This window comes from Aythya ferina (assembly GCF_964211825.1).
Source record: "Aythya ferina genome assembly, chromosome: 1".
NCBI classification, from domain to species: domain Eukaryota; kingdom Metazoa; phylum Chordata; class Aves; order Anseriformes; family Anatidae; genus Aythya; species Aythya ferina.
Window position 1 is genome coordinate 85,146,474 of NC_140296.1, and position 19,191 is coordinate 85,165,664.

Sequence of the window (19,191 nt, forward strand, 5' to 3'; positions counted from 1 at the left end):
TTATAAATACACCTTAAGGGAGGAAGAGCTACTATATAGCTACTTTACTCTCAGCTACCTTGTCCTCAGGGATGGGTAATAATAAAACTGCTCTAGTGAGGATTATTTGAAGGTGGATTGAGCATAAATTTTTGGCAACCATGCTGCTTGACAGAGAAGTTGAAGGATGCTTTATTTCTTTTCTTTATTTTGTGTTCCCAACTAAAAATTCCAAAGGAAAGATGAGGAGAAAAAGGATTAAAAGTCCTTTGCTATACAGTTCAAATGCAGCCTTTTAATAAATGCCACAAGCCCTCTTTTCAAAATGTAGCTTTTTAAAATATAAAAATGAGAGGACCCATTCTGGCTTCAGCCAGAATGTTAAAGGGTAGGCATGACTACTTAATAAGACTAAGAACATCTTGATTCACAATGTGCTTTCTGGAGCTGCCATCAATTTTTTTTACATTCTTGTGTGTTCAAAGAGCAATATTGATGTGGGTCTCTAGCCCCTTTCCCTTTCAGAACCTCTCAAAGGGCTTGCAGGTAAGTGCAATGAATCATAAGAGGTCTCTGAAATAATCTCAGCTCTTTTTTAGGCGTGGAGAGCTGAACAAGGGATTAAAGATATTCCTAAAGACAGTAATAGTTGTCCCTGTCAGTGCCTTTCCAATTGCATCAGTATTACATATTCCAGAAGTAATTATGAAATTACCATGTGTAGCCCCTCCTGGTACATTACACACTACACAAGCTTTTGTGGCTCTATCAAGAAGTCCAATAAGCATTTACAACATATTCCACGTTAACTCCATTCCTATTCTCAGATATTCATCTATACAGTAAGCATTCTCCAGTCAGTGCCATCACAGAATTCGCTGCACATCCTCTTTGTAACAGACTGTGGTTTGGGAAACTGCAAAAGGACAGACAAGGACAAGCCTCTGCAGGCTTATCCAGGCAGAGCTTATAATGCTTGTGCTGGGTAAAGATGCGGCATTGCCACTGAGTCTCCTGCTTACTTTTCTCCAGAGCTGGTCAGGTACACCAGCCTGAACTCCAGCCATGGAGCAGCCACTTTTCAGCCTTAGGATGGGCCCAGTGGCTAGCAGCCACTGCTTGTCTCCTCTGTTTTCTAAGCATTTGATTTCTCTCATCCACCCTGATGTATGCATGCATGACCATAGGCTGTATGCTGGAATCCCTGCTGAAACAACTTGTATTTGCAGTTTAAGTGGTCTTACTCTTTTCCTATTTTTTTCTGACGCTGAATTAAGTGTGACTTCCCATTTCCCCAGAGCTCATTTAGCCCAGAGCCAGACAGTAGTCTCTCATGAGCCTATGAGGGTGCTATTTCCAGAACTGAAGTCCTAGATTCCCTTTCAAAATGGAGAAGAGACTGAAAAACCATTTAGCACTTTCTAACGTTCAATACTGTCAGAAACAGACTCAATACTTAGCATGGTGGTGTTAGAGAGAGCTGCATGTCCTGCCTGGGCTTGGAGTTTCTGAACTGTACATAAATCTATGTACACAAATCATACTTAGGTATATGAATCAAAAGTGTTAGCACTTACTAACTATAGGGCTCCAATAGTTTGCTGGAAATTTAAATTTTATAGAAATTATATAAATATGAAGGTTCAGCAACCTTAGAGCAATCAAGGTACACAAATATGTCTGTTTTACATGCAGTTAAAAGGGAAGGCCAAACTGCAAAATTGTCACATTAATTCAGTTACCATGCCACTTCAGCTTTGAATGATTTGCAATACCTTATACAACATTTGCTGAAATAAGGCCCTGTACTTTATTTTCCATGTACCCAATTTACCCATTTTTTTTTTTTTTTTTTTTTTGGCCAGGTGATCAGAAACTTAAATAATTTGTTAGCTATTGCTAACAGATGGCCTGTACCGTAACATTACCTCATAGTCATGTTTCACCTGTCATTTTCAGCTTCTCTCACAAAGTAATGTGAAATGTCTTCTTGAAAGTGTCCTTTCTCTCCCTCTTCACCCCTGGTTTTAAATTAGTTTAATAACTAAGCATGTATGCTTGTGTTCAGAGATCAAAAAGTAAAGGTGGAGGCCTAACTTCTAAAAATCTGAAGCATGAATGGGGAATTTCCTTAATTTCTTTCTCTCTTTCCAGATCTCTGTTCCTGATGACAAGGATACACTCCTTTTCAGCAAATATCTTTTTTCTTTTTTCTTTTTTTTTTTTTTTTTTTTTTCCTTGCCTTCAGTTTAATAAAACCCCTCTCTATCTTGGTCTGAACTTCTTACTCTTAGAGGCAAATTATAATTAACCAAGTTTTAATAAATAAATACATACATACATACATAAATACATAAATAACCAAACCTGTGTAATCACAAGAAATAAAGTGTAGCTCCTAGAATCATAGAATGGCTTAGATTGGAAAGGACCAAAATGATCATCTAGTTTCAACCCCCCTGCCATAGGCAGGGATGCTGCCCACTTGATCAGGTTTCTCAGGGCCTCATCCAACCTGGGCTTGAACACCTCCAGGGATGGGGCATCTAAAACTTCTCTAGGCAACCTGTTCCAGTGCCTCACCACCCTCTGAGTGAACACTTTCCTCCTTTTATCTCATCTAAATCTCCCCTTTTTTACTTTAAAACCATTCCCCTTTGTCCTGTCATTGTCTGATTAAGCAAAAAGTTGCTTTCTATCTTTTTTATAAGCCCTCTTTAAGCATCGAAGAGCTCCAGTGAGGTCACCCAGCCTTCTCTTCTCCAGGCTGAACATCCCCAGCTCTCTCAGCTTTTCTTCATAGGAGAGGTGCTCCAGACCACTGATTATCTTTGTGGCCCTCCTCTGGACCTGTTCTAACAGCCCCACATCTTTCTTGGGCTGGGGGCCCCAGACCTGGACGCAGCACTCCAGGTGGGGCCTCACAAGGGCAGAGCATAGGGGGACAGTCACCTCCCTCCACCTCTGTTGATGAAGCCCTGGATGCAGTTGGCCTTCTGGCCTTCAAGCACACAGCGCTGGCTCGTGTTGAGCTTTTTGTCCACCAGAACTCCCAAGTCCTTCTCTGCAGGGCTGCTCTCAATGATTTTTTCTCCCAGCCTGTACTCCTGTCTGGAATTGTCCCAACCCAGGTGCAACACCTTGCACTTGGCCATGTTGAACCTCATTAGGTTCACAGGGGCACACTTTTCTAGCTTATCAAGGTAGCTGTGAGAGAAAGGGTGACTGTTTACAATTCAAAGATAATTTAAGCTCTCTCAGCCACTTCTTGACAACAACAAATGAATTACAATTTTAGCTTTGAGTTAGTCTTTTTTTCTTCAATATCCATGAAATTGGAAATTTATTGACAGACTATATCCTAGTTAGTAATTTATGCCTGCTATGTTTGGTTATTCTTTTGGTGAAAAGGGAAATTTTGGAAAAGATTTTTTAATGAGATTTCTTCTTTCATCTTGGCTTTTATGGACAAATACAATATCCCCTCAGAGGAGTAAGATCTTTTTTCTCATAATTACCTCTAAGAACACTTGCGAATATGGCTGCTGGGAAAAATTGCAGTGACAAGTGTCAAAATTAATAATCTCAAGTAGTAAAATAGCTTTAAAGATTGCTAACTTCTTCACAATATAATAGTCATAGATGCCGTTAGATATCAGTATTTTGGCATATGGAAGTGTAGTCTCCAGTATCATACCTTGTTTATAGAGACAGATTCCTATCAGACCATCACAATATTAATATTGCATGTTAACCTCAACCAGTGATCATCTCTGAAGCTAGATATACATGTATGTTTTGAGGGAAAACACAAGTTTAATTTGGAAAAGAAGGAAAAGAAAATGTGTCTTGATAAATATTCCTTAGCATTAAAAGTTTCCAGTTTTGGTCTATTGTCTTAAATTAATATTTAGAATCACTGGTAAAAGTTAAAGTAATCTAAGTTGTGAATTTGAAGGAAAATATTTAAAATCTGTGAGGAAAAATCCTATACAAAACCAGAATTATGTCATGTTTAATATCTACTTTTTTATGGAAAACATCCATACAGTGTGCTTTAACATGAATATATTTTAAAACACATGTCTTAAGCTGGTTTGTCTTAACCTTCTTGCATTCTCTCTGTAGACAAACTGTTAAGGGAGTTCCCATGAGTGGAATCTCGGTCCAGGAGCTGAGGGTGGAATTAATGACATTCCCTGGTTATAATTAATTAAAACAAAAGAAATCAAGGAATGTGAATCAAGCAGTTTGTTCCTGAGAAGACAGTGACTTCGTTTGTTTCTCATTTGGAAATGCAGTAGGCACTGAAATAAGTGAAAATGCTTCCCTAAATGTTGCTAACGACCACTGACAGCACAGTAGATGTTGGAGCACACCTGAACAATAAGACTCCTTAGAAAGAGTTTATAATCTTTGTCATCGTCTCCTTTAAGAACTACATAGATTTATCCCACGGCTGTGAGCATCATGTCAGATATAAACAGAAGGTGGAGGGAGAGATCTATTTGTGGATTAAAAAAAGTGCTTAAGGTTTATTTTTGGACCTAATGGGCATTAGTCATAATTCTCTATTTGCTCTTCAGGTGTTTATAGATTTCAGGATATCAGTATTGACTTGCCATTTTGCAAAAGTCATTGAATGTCTGTATAAGGATGCTATTATAAATGATCATAAAAACAACATCAAAAAATGTTTAACTTCTATGCTTGTAGGCATAGTAGAAAGTATTTCTACAAGAGAGTAGTTTTTAGTAACACTTTGGAATCCAACAGAAAAATGTATTGCACATTCTAAATAGATAGGACAAATTATATATATTTAATAATCTCCATATTTTTACCACTAATTCTTGCCATTGTTTTGTTGTTTTTTTTTTGTTTGTTCCTTTGTCTCAGAGGCATTTCAGATTCATTACATATGAGACAACTGTAGTAAATGAGAAAAATCGGTGGAATCTGTGGTCATTGCCTAAATATATTCACACTAAAAATGGTTTAGGATCATACTGTAACAAAGGTTGAACTAAAATTGCACATATAGATGGCAATTGCCTATATAATGCTGTTCTGTTTTGATCAGATTGTGTGTGGAAGCAGGGATTTTCATCCAGATTCCTTTCCAGAAAGACGGTGAAATAAGTCTTGCAAAGTTGAGATACGCTCAAGGTGTCTACACTATGATGAACTGCATCATTTTCAAATGGCTCCCATTTCTCCCCAGTGTCTACAAAGGTAGTCTGGATGAAGAGCTCAAGATGGTCATGATCCTTTGAGTGCCTAAAGTTATATAAGATCTGTTCTGCCATAATTACTAAGTTAACATCACAAATTGTGGTGTCAGAGAATTTGGTTTAATTTGTTAAAATACATTGCAAAATTGTCCTGGGATTCATTTTTACAAATGTTTTTATTTTAAAACCAGTTTAAGTAACTATTCAATTTGTGGTTTTCTTACAAAAAAAATTAATATTCTCACCTATTAATAGTGTAGAACTGAGGATTGGTTTAAGAATGTTTTACATTCTCCCTTAAGAAACAGAACAGCCTTAGAATTTAGACAGAGAGAGGCAAAGGAGAGGAGGGGGAGAGGGAGAGAGAGAGAGAGAGAGAGTTACACCATAAACTGTTGTGGAAACATCTGATGTTGTTTCCATCATTCATTATAGCACAAAGATTTTGATTTGTGGAGGTTTTTTGTTAGTTTGTTTGTTTGTTTGCTAATGGTGGTGTTTTTAATATAAATATTTCTGTTTTAAAAAAAAATAAATCATAAAATTGTGGCCAAACTGAAGTCATAGATCAAAAACAAGCTGACAGTAACATCTTTTTCATTTATTTCAGTGGTTTTATTTGTAATGTAATGTCAAACCACATAAAATAAATATGTGAAAGATAAGGCATTGTGGGAGAGAACTGCAGGAAAATGAAAGAAAAGAGAGGAAACAAATGACTTAAAAATTTTATAATTTATATTATTTCAATTTATCATTAATGCTAAGTCTTCTCTATTGTATATCTGTGTATTAGCAAGGTGAGATCCCTACTACATAATAGGAGACTATGTGGCTGATGTACTGTAAATATACTGACCAGAGACAGTAAAATTATTGAAGATACACAGAGGAATTCCAAACCACAATGTTCTGAGAAAATGCAATGACAGTAGACTGCTTTTTTTGTTCCAAACCCTCAAACTAGATGCAGTTATCAAAAGGTTTTGATATATTTTCAAATATAAAATTTGCTTTTTTTTTTCTCCAAAACTGCATTTTCTTTGAGAACAGATATCTAACAGAAAACTCTATTACCTTATCAATAAACCTAAATAGCAAATAAGAAAAATGCCTAATATATTTCAACTGTACTGTACTCTATGTTTGCTTGGAGAGGGGACGCAAATTGTCAGGACATAGCCTCACAGACCTCCCTTGCTTATAATCAGGTTAAACTACACAGTGAAGAATTCTAAACTCTCAATAAAATACAGTTCCATTGACTGACGTGTCTCAAAAATGAGGCAGAATAGGAAGCAGCTGTTGAGCCCTTCCCCTCAGCAAATATCTGTCACATGGGCTGTGCCATCACTGACTGTGAATCCTGTTTCCTCCAGTGTTGTGATATAAAAAGATAGCAAGAATGTGTCAACAGGACAGATTTTACACACTGGAAATGAGAGGACAAGAGCATGGGAGAAAGATCTTTCATTTTGTCAATGCCTCTTCATCAAAATTCTGATCACATTGCCTTCATTTCAGATCCCGACACTCCTCTGCCTTTATTCTTCTTCTTCTTCCCTCCCTTGTTCTGATTCATCTGTCTGCATTGCCAAAACCAAAACTTTCTCCTTTGCATTGACAGTCAACTCTCTTCTTTTCAGGAAATGCTACACGATCACCGTTGCTCCTGGAAGGAACAGCTTGGTGCCCTCTGTAAGAAGAATGAACCCTGGTATTTGAAACCAATGGACATTTTTAAAATGAAGAAAGACAAAACTACATATTCAAATAGAAGCTACATTTCTTCCAGATCTGTATAACAAAATTATACAGGAGTGTTCTTGCAAATCTTTGTAATTGCTGATCCTCTGTTTCTCATTTTCTGCAGCTTGCTTTCTGTGCTGTCACAGATCTTCTGTAAAAAACATGATAAAATTGTAGTGGTGTTTTATGCTGCTACTTATTTCAAGAGAATATTTAAAATAAGAAAGAAAGATAGAGGACAGAAAATGTTGGATCTGGGAAATTTTAATTTCAAAACATGGATAACAAAAGTTTGACAAAATTATTTATAGATTCAGCTCAGGAAAAGCCGGCATCCATATTAAGCTGTGTGAAACCTCAAATTTGTTTATGCTGTAAAGTTGTTCTTTAGCCACATAGCATTTCAGTAGCACACAATACCCTCCCACCAAGGCACTCATGTTTCTGTATAGACTTGAAGAAAGATTCAGACAGCAAAAGAACCCCACCCCCAGCCATGTTAAAACCAACTTTCTTTAACCCTATTGTTGCATACACCACAGAGCCCCCACCACACTGCCATCACTCACAAGGTCATTCTGAACCTGAGAGAATATTGGGAAGATTTCTGTCATAGGAGCATCATTTTTAATCTTTCTGAAATACTGGCAGTTCTGCTAATAAGGTTACAGATTATATAGCAGCCATAAATGGTCCAAAAAAAATGTAAAATTGTAACTTGCAGTGTTTTGACCTGGCAGTTGTACCTAATTCAGCTCACAATCTCTACCTGACAGGTAGAACTGAAATTCAGCCTGAATTTCATTGTTGTTGTTGTTGTTGTTTTTTGTTGTTGTTGCTCTTGCTCTTTTTTTTTACTTATTGCCTTCATAGCACATATTTACATACACCTGTAAAAATGGGCATTGAAACAATACTTGGATTCTCACCTGGTAGCAGTTTTTTGCTCTTATTTTAGCTGGAATGAAATGTCAATGGGAAAAAAAAAATCCTGTATATTAAACCCAGGCAAGCTACATCCTTTGGCATTTGTTTCCAGATTCTGTGCTGCATTAACCCTGCATAATGTGCATTAGCACTTTCAGTAATGCAAAACTTCACAGTCCATATAATATAAAAGCCAAAATACATCCACATAAGTCAGCACAAAGATCCAACAAGTCTTGTCTCTAACAATGACTAGTAGAAGGTGCCTAAGAGAAGGGTATAAGAAACACATGAAGTAGACTGTAATCTTTCTCTCATATATCTCTACCTTGGCCATACATAGTAAAGGTTATTTTTTGATTTGGAAGGTGTAATCAGATTACCATGCTTAATACAAGAGAGGGGCGTCTCCACTGTGAATGTATTTGAATCTTTCAGAACTGATATATAGTTCAGCCATCAAAATATCCCAAGGCAGTAAATGACTTAGACAATTCTCTGTTTTGTTATGCATCTGTTTTGGACATGCCACGTCATAGTTTCACTGGATGCCTCCTTCATCTTGTATAATGAAAATATTGCTCCTAACATTATTTGTAGCTTTACAGATCTTATGTGTATTGCTGTTGTATTGATTTTTCCAAGTCAAATGGCTTTTGAACTGGGTCCTGTGTACTGTTCAAAACTAAAGTGCTGCTTCTATTTGTCTGAGTTTTCTCCTTAGTTGTTACAAAGAACATCTACTTACTATGTTCTAAACTTTAATATCTGCCATGTTCCACCATAACACACACCTAATCTATATGTAGTAACTGAGTGTGTTTGTTTGTTTTCCTTCAGAATCTTTCTAATATCCCTTACAGTCATTGTCACCATAGAAACATAGAATCATAGAATGGCTCAGGTTGGAAAGGACATTAAGACTGTCTAATTCCACCCCCCCGCCATAGACAGGGATGCCACCCACTAGATCAGGTTGGCCAAGGCCCCATCCAGCCTGGCCTTGAAAACCTGCAGGGTATGGGGCATCTACAACTTCTCTTGGCAACCTGTTCCAGTGCCTTCACTACCCTTACAGTGAAGAATTTTCTCCTAACCTCTAATCTAAACCTATCCTCTTTTAATCTAAGACCCCTTGTCCTATCATTATCTACCTGAGTAAAGAGTCCTTCTCCATCCTTTATATAAGACCCTTTTAAGTACTGAAAGACCTTAAGGTGAGGTCTCCCTGGCGCCTTTTCTTCTCCAGAGAAGAGAGGTTGAATATCTTAGATAGGTGGTCCATAGTGAAGTTGTACTAATGCGTTCTTCCTCTTCAGGTATTTTAATCTTGATCTGTGATACTTCTAATGAAGAATTTGCTTTTCCCCTCCCTTTTTCCATTGTGCTTGCTGTCCCCATCTTGCCCTCAAGTAAATTATTCCTACACACATAGGTCACACCCAGAAGTAGAAGCCTAAATTTCCCTGTGGCATCCAAATGGTAAAATGAAGCTACAAAACAGATTAAATGCAGATGAACACTAATAATATATGTTAACAACTGGGATAAACCTTTTCAGTTACTAAACTGGGTGCATCGTTAAGCACAAAATCAAGTATCTCTGCTTAGGTGTGTGTGCATACATATGTGCATGTATAGAAGGAAGACAGAAAATCAGCAACATTGAAAACCAAACATTTTTTAGGTTAATTAATTATAACATGTATAACTTTAATTGATTCATGAGCTTTGTGAGGTAGGTAATTGACACAGCTTTAACTTCAGGAATCTCTTACTCTGCTTCAGAATGTTCCAAGGGACTTTTTCACCCAGAAACTTTAAACCAGTTAAATGTTACTCTGGACCTGCTAAAGTGATTTACATCTACAGAAGTGGTTTCTGGATTTGGTTTTATTTTTTATCAATCAATTTTAGTACTTAATATACTTCAGGATGGAATTAAATGGACTTAATTGTAAATTCATTCACATACTCTGAAAGAACACCTTACTACTTAGCTTGATAGTCCTACTGCTACTCTAACCTACATGACTTCATATTAGGTTGCTCTACCTGCTTTTAAGTTTGAGAAGTCATTTTAGTGCTAAGTGAATGCTTCAATAAAAGACCCGTTGCCAAAGAAAGAAAATGTGTATTATGCTACATTAACTACATTATGAGCACCTGAACCTCATTCATGCAAACAATGTCAATAGTGCATCTAAGAATGACAATGGGCAGTTTTTGATAGACATTCAGGATTGTAATGAGTATTTACTAAACTGTGTCTACTATCCTCTGTGTATACCCAGGCATCTAGGACACTGGGCTCTGTGGTGACCTGCAGGCCCCATGCTTACCACCCAGACTCTCCGACTGACCTTGGGCCTGACTCTTGGCCTTGCCTTTGCCTGACATTCGCCAGGTAAAGTAGACATGGCTGCTGGCTCAGACTGGCTCTGCTTGCATCCTATGAGCATGGTGGGACCAGGTAACTGGGGAAAGTCTCTGCTCCATGGCTGCGTGGCCCAGAGCTGCTGTGCCGTGGTGGGAGCTGGACCACCAAGGGAGCTGCAGCACTGGAATTCATTAGATTTAAATATACACATTTATTTTCTTAAGCTTGCACATCTGCCACTTTTAAACAAGGACATGAAAAAGAAAAAAAAAAAAAAAAAAAAACACACACAAAAAAAAAACCTTTCTTCTTGAGAAAGTCCTTCTGTGATTTAAAGTTTTAACAGTCCCTGGAGCAGGCAAGGCAGACTGTGGCCAGGCCAGGCAGCCCCCCCACAGTGGCCTGGCTCCTGGGCAGCTGGGAGCCTGCCATGGTACAGCATAACTCTGTGACAAGTGCAGCCTTTAAAATATAATAGAAAGGCTGAAGGCCTTTTTTTTTTTTTTTTTTTTTTTTTTTTCACAAAACAGCTGGATAACTCAACGGGGTTTTTCTTTCTTTCTTTTTCCTTTATTCCCCCTTCTTTTGTTTTCAACTAAGGAGCTGAGATCAGATTTGTCTCTTAATTTCTAACATTTTGTATTTTGATGACTGGCATTTTCTCAGAAAATAAAACCCTGAATTGCTGGTTGTCACAAGCTGGAAAGTATATTATGCCAGTATCACTTCTTGCTTTTCATTTGCCTTCTTTCTTACCCCATTTGTCTCAGTTCTGACCATTTTTGGTTATTCTTTGCTGGCCTTGATAGATAAGTGCTCTAATACAATGAACTCAAGTCCATTGTTCCTATGCTTTTTATTTTTTTTCAATAATGTTTATATTTTAAATCTGTAATTTATGATATTGGAATGGATGACAATAATGCAAATTCTGCATTACTCCTACTGAAGGAATAAGAATATTTCTGTTGACTTTTTGGGAACTGGATGAGATTTATATTGCTGAATATTGTAAAAGTAAACAGATCCTCACAGAAAAAAGAATCTCTCATTGCTACCTTCTGTTAAGTCTGAGGAGAAAACAAACAAACAAACAAACATACAAAAAGCAATTCTGAAGAGAAGAATACAAATCTTTTTATAGTAAATGAATGTACCCTATCTTTTTATTTTTCTTGTCTTGCAATAGAGTATTTAATTAAATAGATGAGGTACATTATATGTTCTAAATAGTATATGCATGGATATTATCTTCATTTAAAATGTTTTAATGAGAGAAAAAAAAAGGAATGGAAAATAACCATTTATTTTAACACATTTAAAAATGTGCAGTAAATGAGCATTTAATTGTCTTGACATTATCCTTTGCTGGTCAAAGCAGTAAGTTTCAGGACAACCAAGAGTTATTTATATATATAAATATATATATAATTCTTGGTATATATATGTATATACCAAGATGTATATGCGTGTGTATATATATATCACAGAATCACAGAATCGTCTCGGTTGGAAGAGACCTCCAAGATCACCTAATCCATCCTCTGATCTAACACTAACCAGTCCTCCACTAAGCTCTACATCTAAACGTCTTTTAAAGACTTCCAGGGATGGTGACTCAACCACTTCCCTGGGCAGCCCATCCAACCTAAAACACCCCTGGTGCATCTTTAGCCCATTCCCCCTTGTCCTGTCACCAGGCACATGGGAGAATAGACCAATCCTCACCTTGCTATAGCCTCCTTTAATGTACCTATAGAGAGCAATAAAGTCTCCCCTGAGCCTCCTTTTCTCCAGGCTGAACAAACCCAGCTCCCTCAGCTGGTCCTCATAAGACTTGTTCTCCAGACCCCTCACCAGCTTCGTTGCCTTTCTCTGGACTCTCTCGAGTACCTCCATGTCCTTCTTGTAGTGAGGGGCCCAAAACTGAACACACTACTCGAGGTGCGGCCTCACCAGAGCCGAGTACAGGGGGACAATCACCTCCCTAGCCCTCCTGGCCACACTGCTTCTTATACAAGCCAGGATGCTGTTGGCCTTCTTGGCCACCTGAGCACACTGCTGGCTCATATTCAGCCGACTATCAATGTTGACTATCAACCTCGACTATCAATACTCCCAGGTCCTTCTCTGCCAGGCAGCTTTCCAACCACTCATCTCCTGTAGCTCTGCTTGGGATTGTTGTGCCCCAGGTGCAGGACCCGGCACTTGGCCTTTTTGAACTTCATACAGTTGACCTCAGCCCATTGGTCCATCCTATCCAGATCCTCCTGCAGAGCCTTCCTACCCTCGAGCAGATTGACACACTCCCCTAATTTGGTGTCACCTGCGAACTTACTGAGGGTGCACTCAATGCCCTCATCCAGATCATCGATGAAGATATTAAAGAGGACCGGCCCCAGCACCGAGCCCTGGGAGACTCCACTAGTGACTGGCCTCCAGCTGGAATTGACTCCATTTATCACAACTCTTTGGGCCTGGCTACCCAGCCAGTTTTTAACCCAATGAAGTGTATGTCAGTCCAAGCCATGGTTTCTTGAGGAGAATGCTGTGGGGAATGGTATCAAAGGCCTTACTGAAGTCATGGTAGACCATATCCACAGCCTTATCCTCATCCACTAAGCGTGTCACTTTATCATAGAAGGAGATCAGGTTCGTCAAGCAGGACCTGCCTTTCATAAACCCATGCTGACTGGGCCTGATCACCTGGTTGCCCAGCAAGTGCCGTGTGATGACATTCAAGATAATCTACTCCATGAGCTTCCCTGGCACTGAGGTCAAACTGACAGGCCTATAGTTCCCCGGGTCTACCCTCTGGTCCTTCTTGTAGATGGGCATCATGTTTGCTAGCAGACAGTTGACTGGGACCTCCCCTGATAGCCAGGACTGCCGATAAATGATGGAAAGGGGCTTGGCCAGCTCCTTTGCCAGTTCTCTCAGTACCCTCGGGTGGATCCCATCCGGCCCCATTGACTTGCGTACATCCAAGTGCTGTAGCAGGTCGCCAAACATTTCCTTGTGGATTATGAGGGCCACATTCTGCTCCCCATTCGCTTCCACCAGCTCAGGGTGGTATCCAGAGAACAATATATATTTAACAAAATATATTTAATTCTACCTTCTTTAAGCATTAAAAATCAATGAAATTCATGTTTTGAAGGAACGTCTCTGAATGAAAGTATCCTCCCACACAAGTAGTAACAAGATACTTAGCTTTTATGCAATGTCACTTTTAATCTATAGGTGTCATAGTGCCTTGTTCAGGCCACCTACAACTGATGCCTAACAGGCATAGGAAGGGCTTATCTCAGCTGCATATATAGATAGCAGTGCCCCAGCAAAGCTGTGTATCAAATAGCCTGAGCTGTCTGACATGATCTTCACAAAGGTTCTGGATTACTCACACAAAAATGGTATCAACAAGAAAAGCATGGTAAAATTATAGTAGCTGGGAAAACATAGCTCAGCAGTGACTACAGCATGCTTATATTTACAGAAATGTATATGCAGTTTAGACAGAGAAAAAAATTAGCAACTAGGACTATAAACAAAAATTATTTGTTTGTTTGTCTTAGTTAAAAGATGAGTAGTATTCCCTGATTAGATATGTACTCTTTAGAATCAGGCTTTTCTGTAAAAGAAATCAGTCTTGAAATTTTCACATGACATGTGCTAGTCACTTAAAAGTATCTGCTCTATTGAACACTCTTGCTTGGACTCATTAAAATGTGTAATATATAATATATAATAAAAATATATAATATATAATAAAAACGCATGGCATAAATATATTATATTGTATTATGTCTAATATAATATTTTAAATACACAGGAATTTAAGGAGATTCAGAGCAGTTAATAAAATAACAGTTTGCCACATTAATCTTTCTCACTCTGTAGAAATCTGGACTACTAAATCATTAAAAAAAAGAAAAAAAAATTCTAAGATCAATATAACTGTGCTTTGAGAAGAGGAAGAAAGAAAAAAAAAAAAAAAAAAAGGATATGCTGTCCCTTTTGCTTTACTGAAAGTCTTTAGTAATTAGATTGAGACCAGTTTACAAACTTCAGTGTAGATTTTTACATGACCAGGGTTTGTATTTGGTGTTCTTAGCGGGCCAGTGAAGGTGTCTTTCAGAAAATAATATTTATTGCTTTATTTATCTAAAAATCTAAAATTTCTAAAAAATTTTTCTAAAAATATAATTTCTATAATTTCTATAATTTCTATAATTTCTATAATTTCTAAAAACATCTAAAATTCAATTCTTGTTTTCCATGATGTTAGATTTATATCATGTCATATCACTATTATGCATACATACTAAGCAACAGAATGTGCAAATGTTGATGTTTTGTTTTATTTTTTCTCATTGCATTTGTTAAAAAGTGGGAAATGAATATAAAGATAGAAATATTTTTTAATCCCTGAAATCCACAGATTATTTGTGAGAAATCAAGCTCCACCAGTCTTCAGACTCTCTGGACAGACTTTCTAGCAAGGTGAGCATGAGGTCAGAAAGTTCTGAAGGACACCATGCAGCTAAGAAGCGGTATTAGCTCTTGAGTACTGCTCATTCAAGCAGATTGAATTTACTAACCTTAAACATTCTGCATGATATTAGCACCCAACAGAGCCATATACTCTGTCAGACTTTCATTTTAAGCATATTACTTTCAGAAAAGGAAGTTTACTTTGACTGAACTGTTTAGCTTTCCATAATAAACATTAAGTGTGATAATCCTTTCAATCACTTGCTAAAATTTCGATGAAGACATGGTGCATGACTCCTTAGTTCAAAAGACATGATTCTCAAGATCATTCACATAATGCAGGTATGCTACTCGTTAACTCTTTCAGTATATATTGAATAACATGGAATTAAAATAATGTTTAGAAAACTGGTAAGATTTTGCTTCTTAGGTGTAAAATGACGAGGTTGTAATGAGGACAGAGGAGATTCCCTGCTTTATATACATCCCATACTTATTAATGGGCAGACAAATCCAAATAAAGATACAGTATGTACCTGACCACCCCAGCCCCCCTCTCCCCCCCAAAAAAAAGCGCCTAAAATCTTTTTCATAAGCATCCATACAACTACACTGCTATTCATAGTAATTCAGTAACTGAGACATGAATTGAATCCATTTCCCCCCACCATGGCAGGGAGGTGGAACTGGATGGTCTTTAAGGTCCTTTCCAATCCAAACCATTATTCTGTGATTCTATGATTCCCTAGCCAAAGGATGAATTTAACCCGACAATGCAAGTAGTGTATTCTGCACATACAAATGGTGTACAAGTTTTCTGTGTTATTAGTCTGGTTTCAGTGATTTTAGCAATTACATTGTATTTTGTTCACATCTTTTGGCTTCCACTATTTTCATCTTCCCTTTGTCCTTCTGGTCCCTTAACCAGCCTCTCTGGGAACTTACATAGCTCCCACAACCACTGTATATGAACACCTCACAAACAGTAATACCTTTTTATCTTCACTGCACCCTTGTGAATAAGAACAGTGTTAACTCACATTATAAAAAGGAGGAACAAAAGCACAGAGATTAAATGACTTGCCTGTCAATGGAAGAGAAATCTGCAAAAAATCAGGAACTAAGCTCAAATGTTCTGAGTGCCTGGCCAATGTTTCAACCCCAAGCCTGTCCTTCCTACTCTCTGCCAGTCAGCCTAGAGCATTCATCGGTCTGTTGGGTGCAAATAAGACACATGTAATGGAGGTGCTTTTGCTGGGAGTGTGGGATCACTCACCTGTGGTGACAAAACAGCTCTCCCGAAGGAAAAAATTGAGTATCAAAGTTGGGAGCACGTCTCTCCCACTCTCTTAACCAGGTAGGATGCCTAAGCTTCTAAATCAGGCACACAAATCAGCTTTTTAAAGTATATACTATGAGTCATTTAGCTGACTTAAAATGCCCTGTGCTGATCCACAAAGAGAATCCCATAAAGTTTTTCATGTCTCTTTTACCTACCCACACATGCAGATCACTCATCACAGTAGTATCTAAATGCTTGGTTTAACCAGTCACATTAATATTTGTGTTTTAAGATAGAATTTTGACTACTTTTTTTTTTTTTTCTTTGCATTCATTTATTTTTTTTTAATACAAAATGAAGAATGCCATTCTGTTGTAACAAGGAGAGGTGAGGTGGGGGTGTGCATGATCTCCACTTATTCTACAACAGCTCCCAGCTCTCTGGCAACCCTCTGACTCTGCTCAGCACTTTATCTGCCTATCAGTAATCCTGCATCCTCTAACATGAGACTTAATAAATTCACACTGTCCCAAATGATGGTTTTCTTCTCTTTCTCCCTTGTCTTGTAAAATGTTAGGGTTTTAAAAAACGTAGTATTTTGGATTCTTCTCTATGCCTACAGGTTTGACTTTGTGATAGCCAAATGATACCTAGTACTTTGTCACAGCTTGGAAGAATACCACTTATGTATATTATATATATATGTATGTGTACATATAAAAGTACATGTTTAGCTCATATTGCTCAGATATCTACCTCCCCTCCACGCTTCCAGCCTGCACGCTAGGTTGTTAGAGGATGAAATGCCTCAGACCCAACCATCTCTCTGTACGTAGGGCAACATTCTGCATCTCTTCCTGTGAGTGTGCATTTGCAAGGTTAGTGCTATGGAAGAGGGGATGCATAATTCCCCGCACATTTGTGCATGAATTTGGCCAAATTTATTGTGGGACTACTGGTATGTTACACTTTATAGAACATTTGTTTAGTATTATAAACATCTGCAAATGACTTTATTTCATGAAGTAATTAACATTCCTAATCAGATGCACCTTGCAGCTGCTGTTAATCTTAATTGGCAACAACGCAGTTACATTTTGATGCATATCTTCAGAAGAGTTACAGCAGAGAAGAAGGGAAGAAAAAAAAAAAAAAGGAAAAAAAACGAAGAATCTGAAGGGAAGGAAATAAAACTGTTCCCACACAGTTCAGAGAGTTCGCACAAAGAAGATCCCATGGCAACAGCGAGGCCCACAGTTTGCCTTATAAAAATCTAAGAATAGATAATGTATCATCTCTTTTGAAACAACATTCGGCTTCGGGAGCGGGAGGGGCAGGGGGCAGAGGCGAAGCCGTGCCCCGCTGCCCGGGCGCTCTCCCCGTCCCTGGGAAAGCGCAGCGCGCCCCGGCGCTGCGGGGGTGCAGAGGGATGCGCCGGGCGGAGAGATCCCCGCTGCCGGGGAGTTTCTGGTGGATCCCCGCGAAGGGCCCTCCCCCACCTCTCCTCCCCCCCTCAATAAATTAAAAAAATAAAAAAATAAAAAAAATAAAAAAATAAAAAAAAAAATCTGCCTCCCAGAGTCATGCTTGCAAAGCCGCCGGCGGCGAGTACCGAAGCATCCATGGGGTGGCAGTAACAGTATCTTCTTTATGACTCGCAGCAGAGCGGAGAATGCATTCAATCAAATGAGCCGGTCTTGTAGAAACACTGGAATCATTTATGCATTGCAGTTTCTCTCGCCTCTCTCTCTCTCTTCCTTTGCTCCTTAGGATATTTTGGGTGGATTGTGGTTTTCAATCAAGACCTCCTGTTCTTTGCTGATCACTTGTCATTTCCACTGGGGATTCGCATCATTCGGGGCAAGTGGACAACCGATTTTTTCTTCTTCCTTTCCCTTTGGAGATTTTTTTTTTTTCCTCCAATATCACCCCCGCCCCCCTTTTGCCGCGGCGGCGAGGGTGCTAGGACCCGGGAAGCATCCTCCCCCCGGCTTCCCCCCCCGCTCGGCACGGCACCAGGAAACCCCTCCGGACCGCCGCTCTCCGGATACTTGTGCCCGGCAGCCCGGATCCGGCCCTCGGCGGCGGCGGTGGCGGCGCTGGACGCGGAGCTGCCCGCGGGGGGCCCCCAGGCCGGTCACCCCCCTGCCCCCTCTCCCCCCCGCCGCCGCACCTGGATGGTACCTCCCGCCGGCGGCGCGGGCACTTTCTGAACTAGGAAGGAAGGGGCGACTCGGGGGGACCGGGGGGGCGCCGCCGAAGTCCGTATGGAATTACCTGCGGCCGCGGCGGATGGATGGGCGCCACGTCCCCGGCACTCGCGGCCAGCGCAACAGCAGCCCCGGGAGTGAACGCGGGGCTCCTCCGGCCGAGTGCGCAGTGTGGCGGCGGTGGTGGTGGTGGTGGTGGTGGTAGTGAGCGGTGCTCGCCTCGCTGGACGGATCGCACCGGAGGGATATTTCGGAAGACTCCCGCGGGTAAGGTCATTTTATCCGGGCGGGAGTCCCGGCGTGGCTAAACTTGGTGGCGGGTGATTGAGGTGGGCACTTGGGTGCTTGCTGCATTGCCCCGGTGCGAGGGGATCCGGCCGCTGCTGGCACTTGAGTGAAATAACTGCAGAAGGTATTCCGGCGGCTGCTGCTTGTGATAAATCAGAAATCAGAAAAAAAAAAAAAAAAAAAAATCCTCTTCTCTGCTTCCTCTGTATCTGGGAGAGTACCGTGAGAGCGTGCCGGGCAAGGAGGCTTTAATTTCTCCTCTTTCTCTTTTTCTTTGACCCCTCCCCCCCCTTCTCTTAATAATTTTGGCTGAGAAGGGCATGCGATAGTAAGGAAGCTCTCCGTGATGGAATCTGTTAAATATTAGACCGGATCCCATCCGCCGTCTAAAACAAATGTTTTCAACTCCGTGCAGCATTCTGCTGCATTTCAGAGCTGCAATGGAGGTAGACAAATCCCATTTTTCAAGTTGTTAAACTTCAAGGTGGCAGTCCTTATTAATCGTGGAATGGTGTCCTGGTGCTAAGGGGGTTAAATGCCCCTGGTGATTTGGGATTACAACTGCTCCTGCAAATCCTGCGAGGAAATTATACTGAGAGACGGTAAGGAAAAAAAATCCCTTTCTGACAGAAGAAAAATATTATATAT

The 19,191-nt window shown here is 39.7% G+C and overlaps 2 protein-coding genes across 2 annotated transcripts in view; one reads left to right on the top strand and one right to left on the bottom strand.

Moving 5' to 3' along the window:
- Window positions 1–19,191, bottom strand: part of LOC311434306 (uncharacterized protein) — a gene marked incomplete at its 3' end in the record, with an annotated part of 247,731 nt that overhangs the window by 119,306 nt on the left and 109,234 nt on the right. The gene's annotated exons all lie outside the window — the stretch shown is intronic.
- IL1RAPL1 (interleukin 1 receptor accessory protein like 1) overlaps window positions 18,363–19,191 on the top strand; it is a 773,813-nt gene continuing 772,984 nt past the window's right edge. The window contains exon 1 of the mRNA XM_084531795.1: window positions 18,363–18,522. The gene's annotated coding sequence lies outside the window, so the exon portion shown is untranslated. The remainder of the gene's footprint in view (window positions 18,523–19,191) is intronic.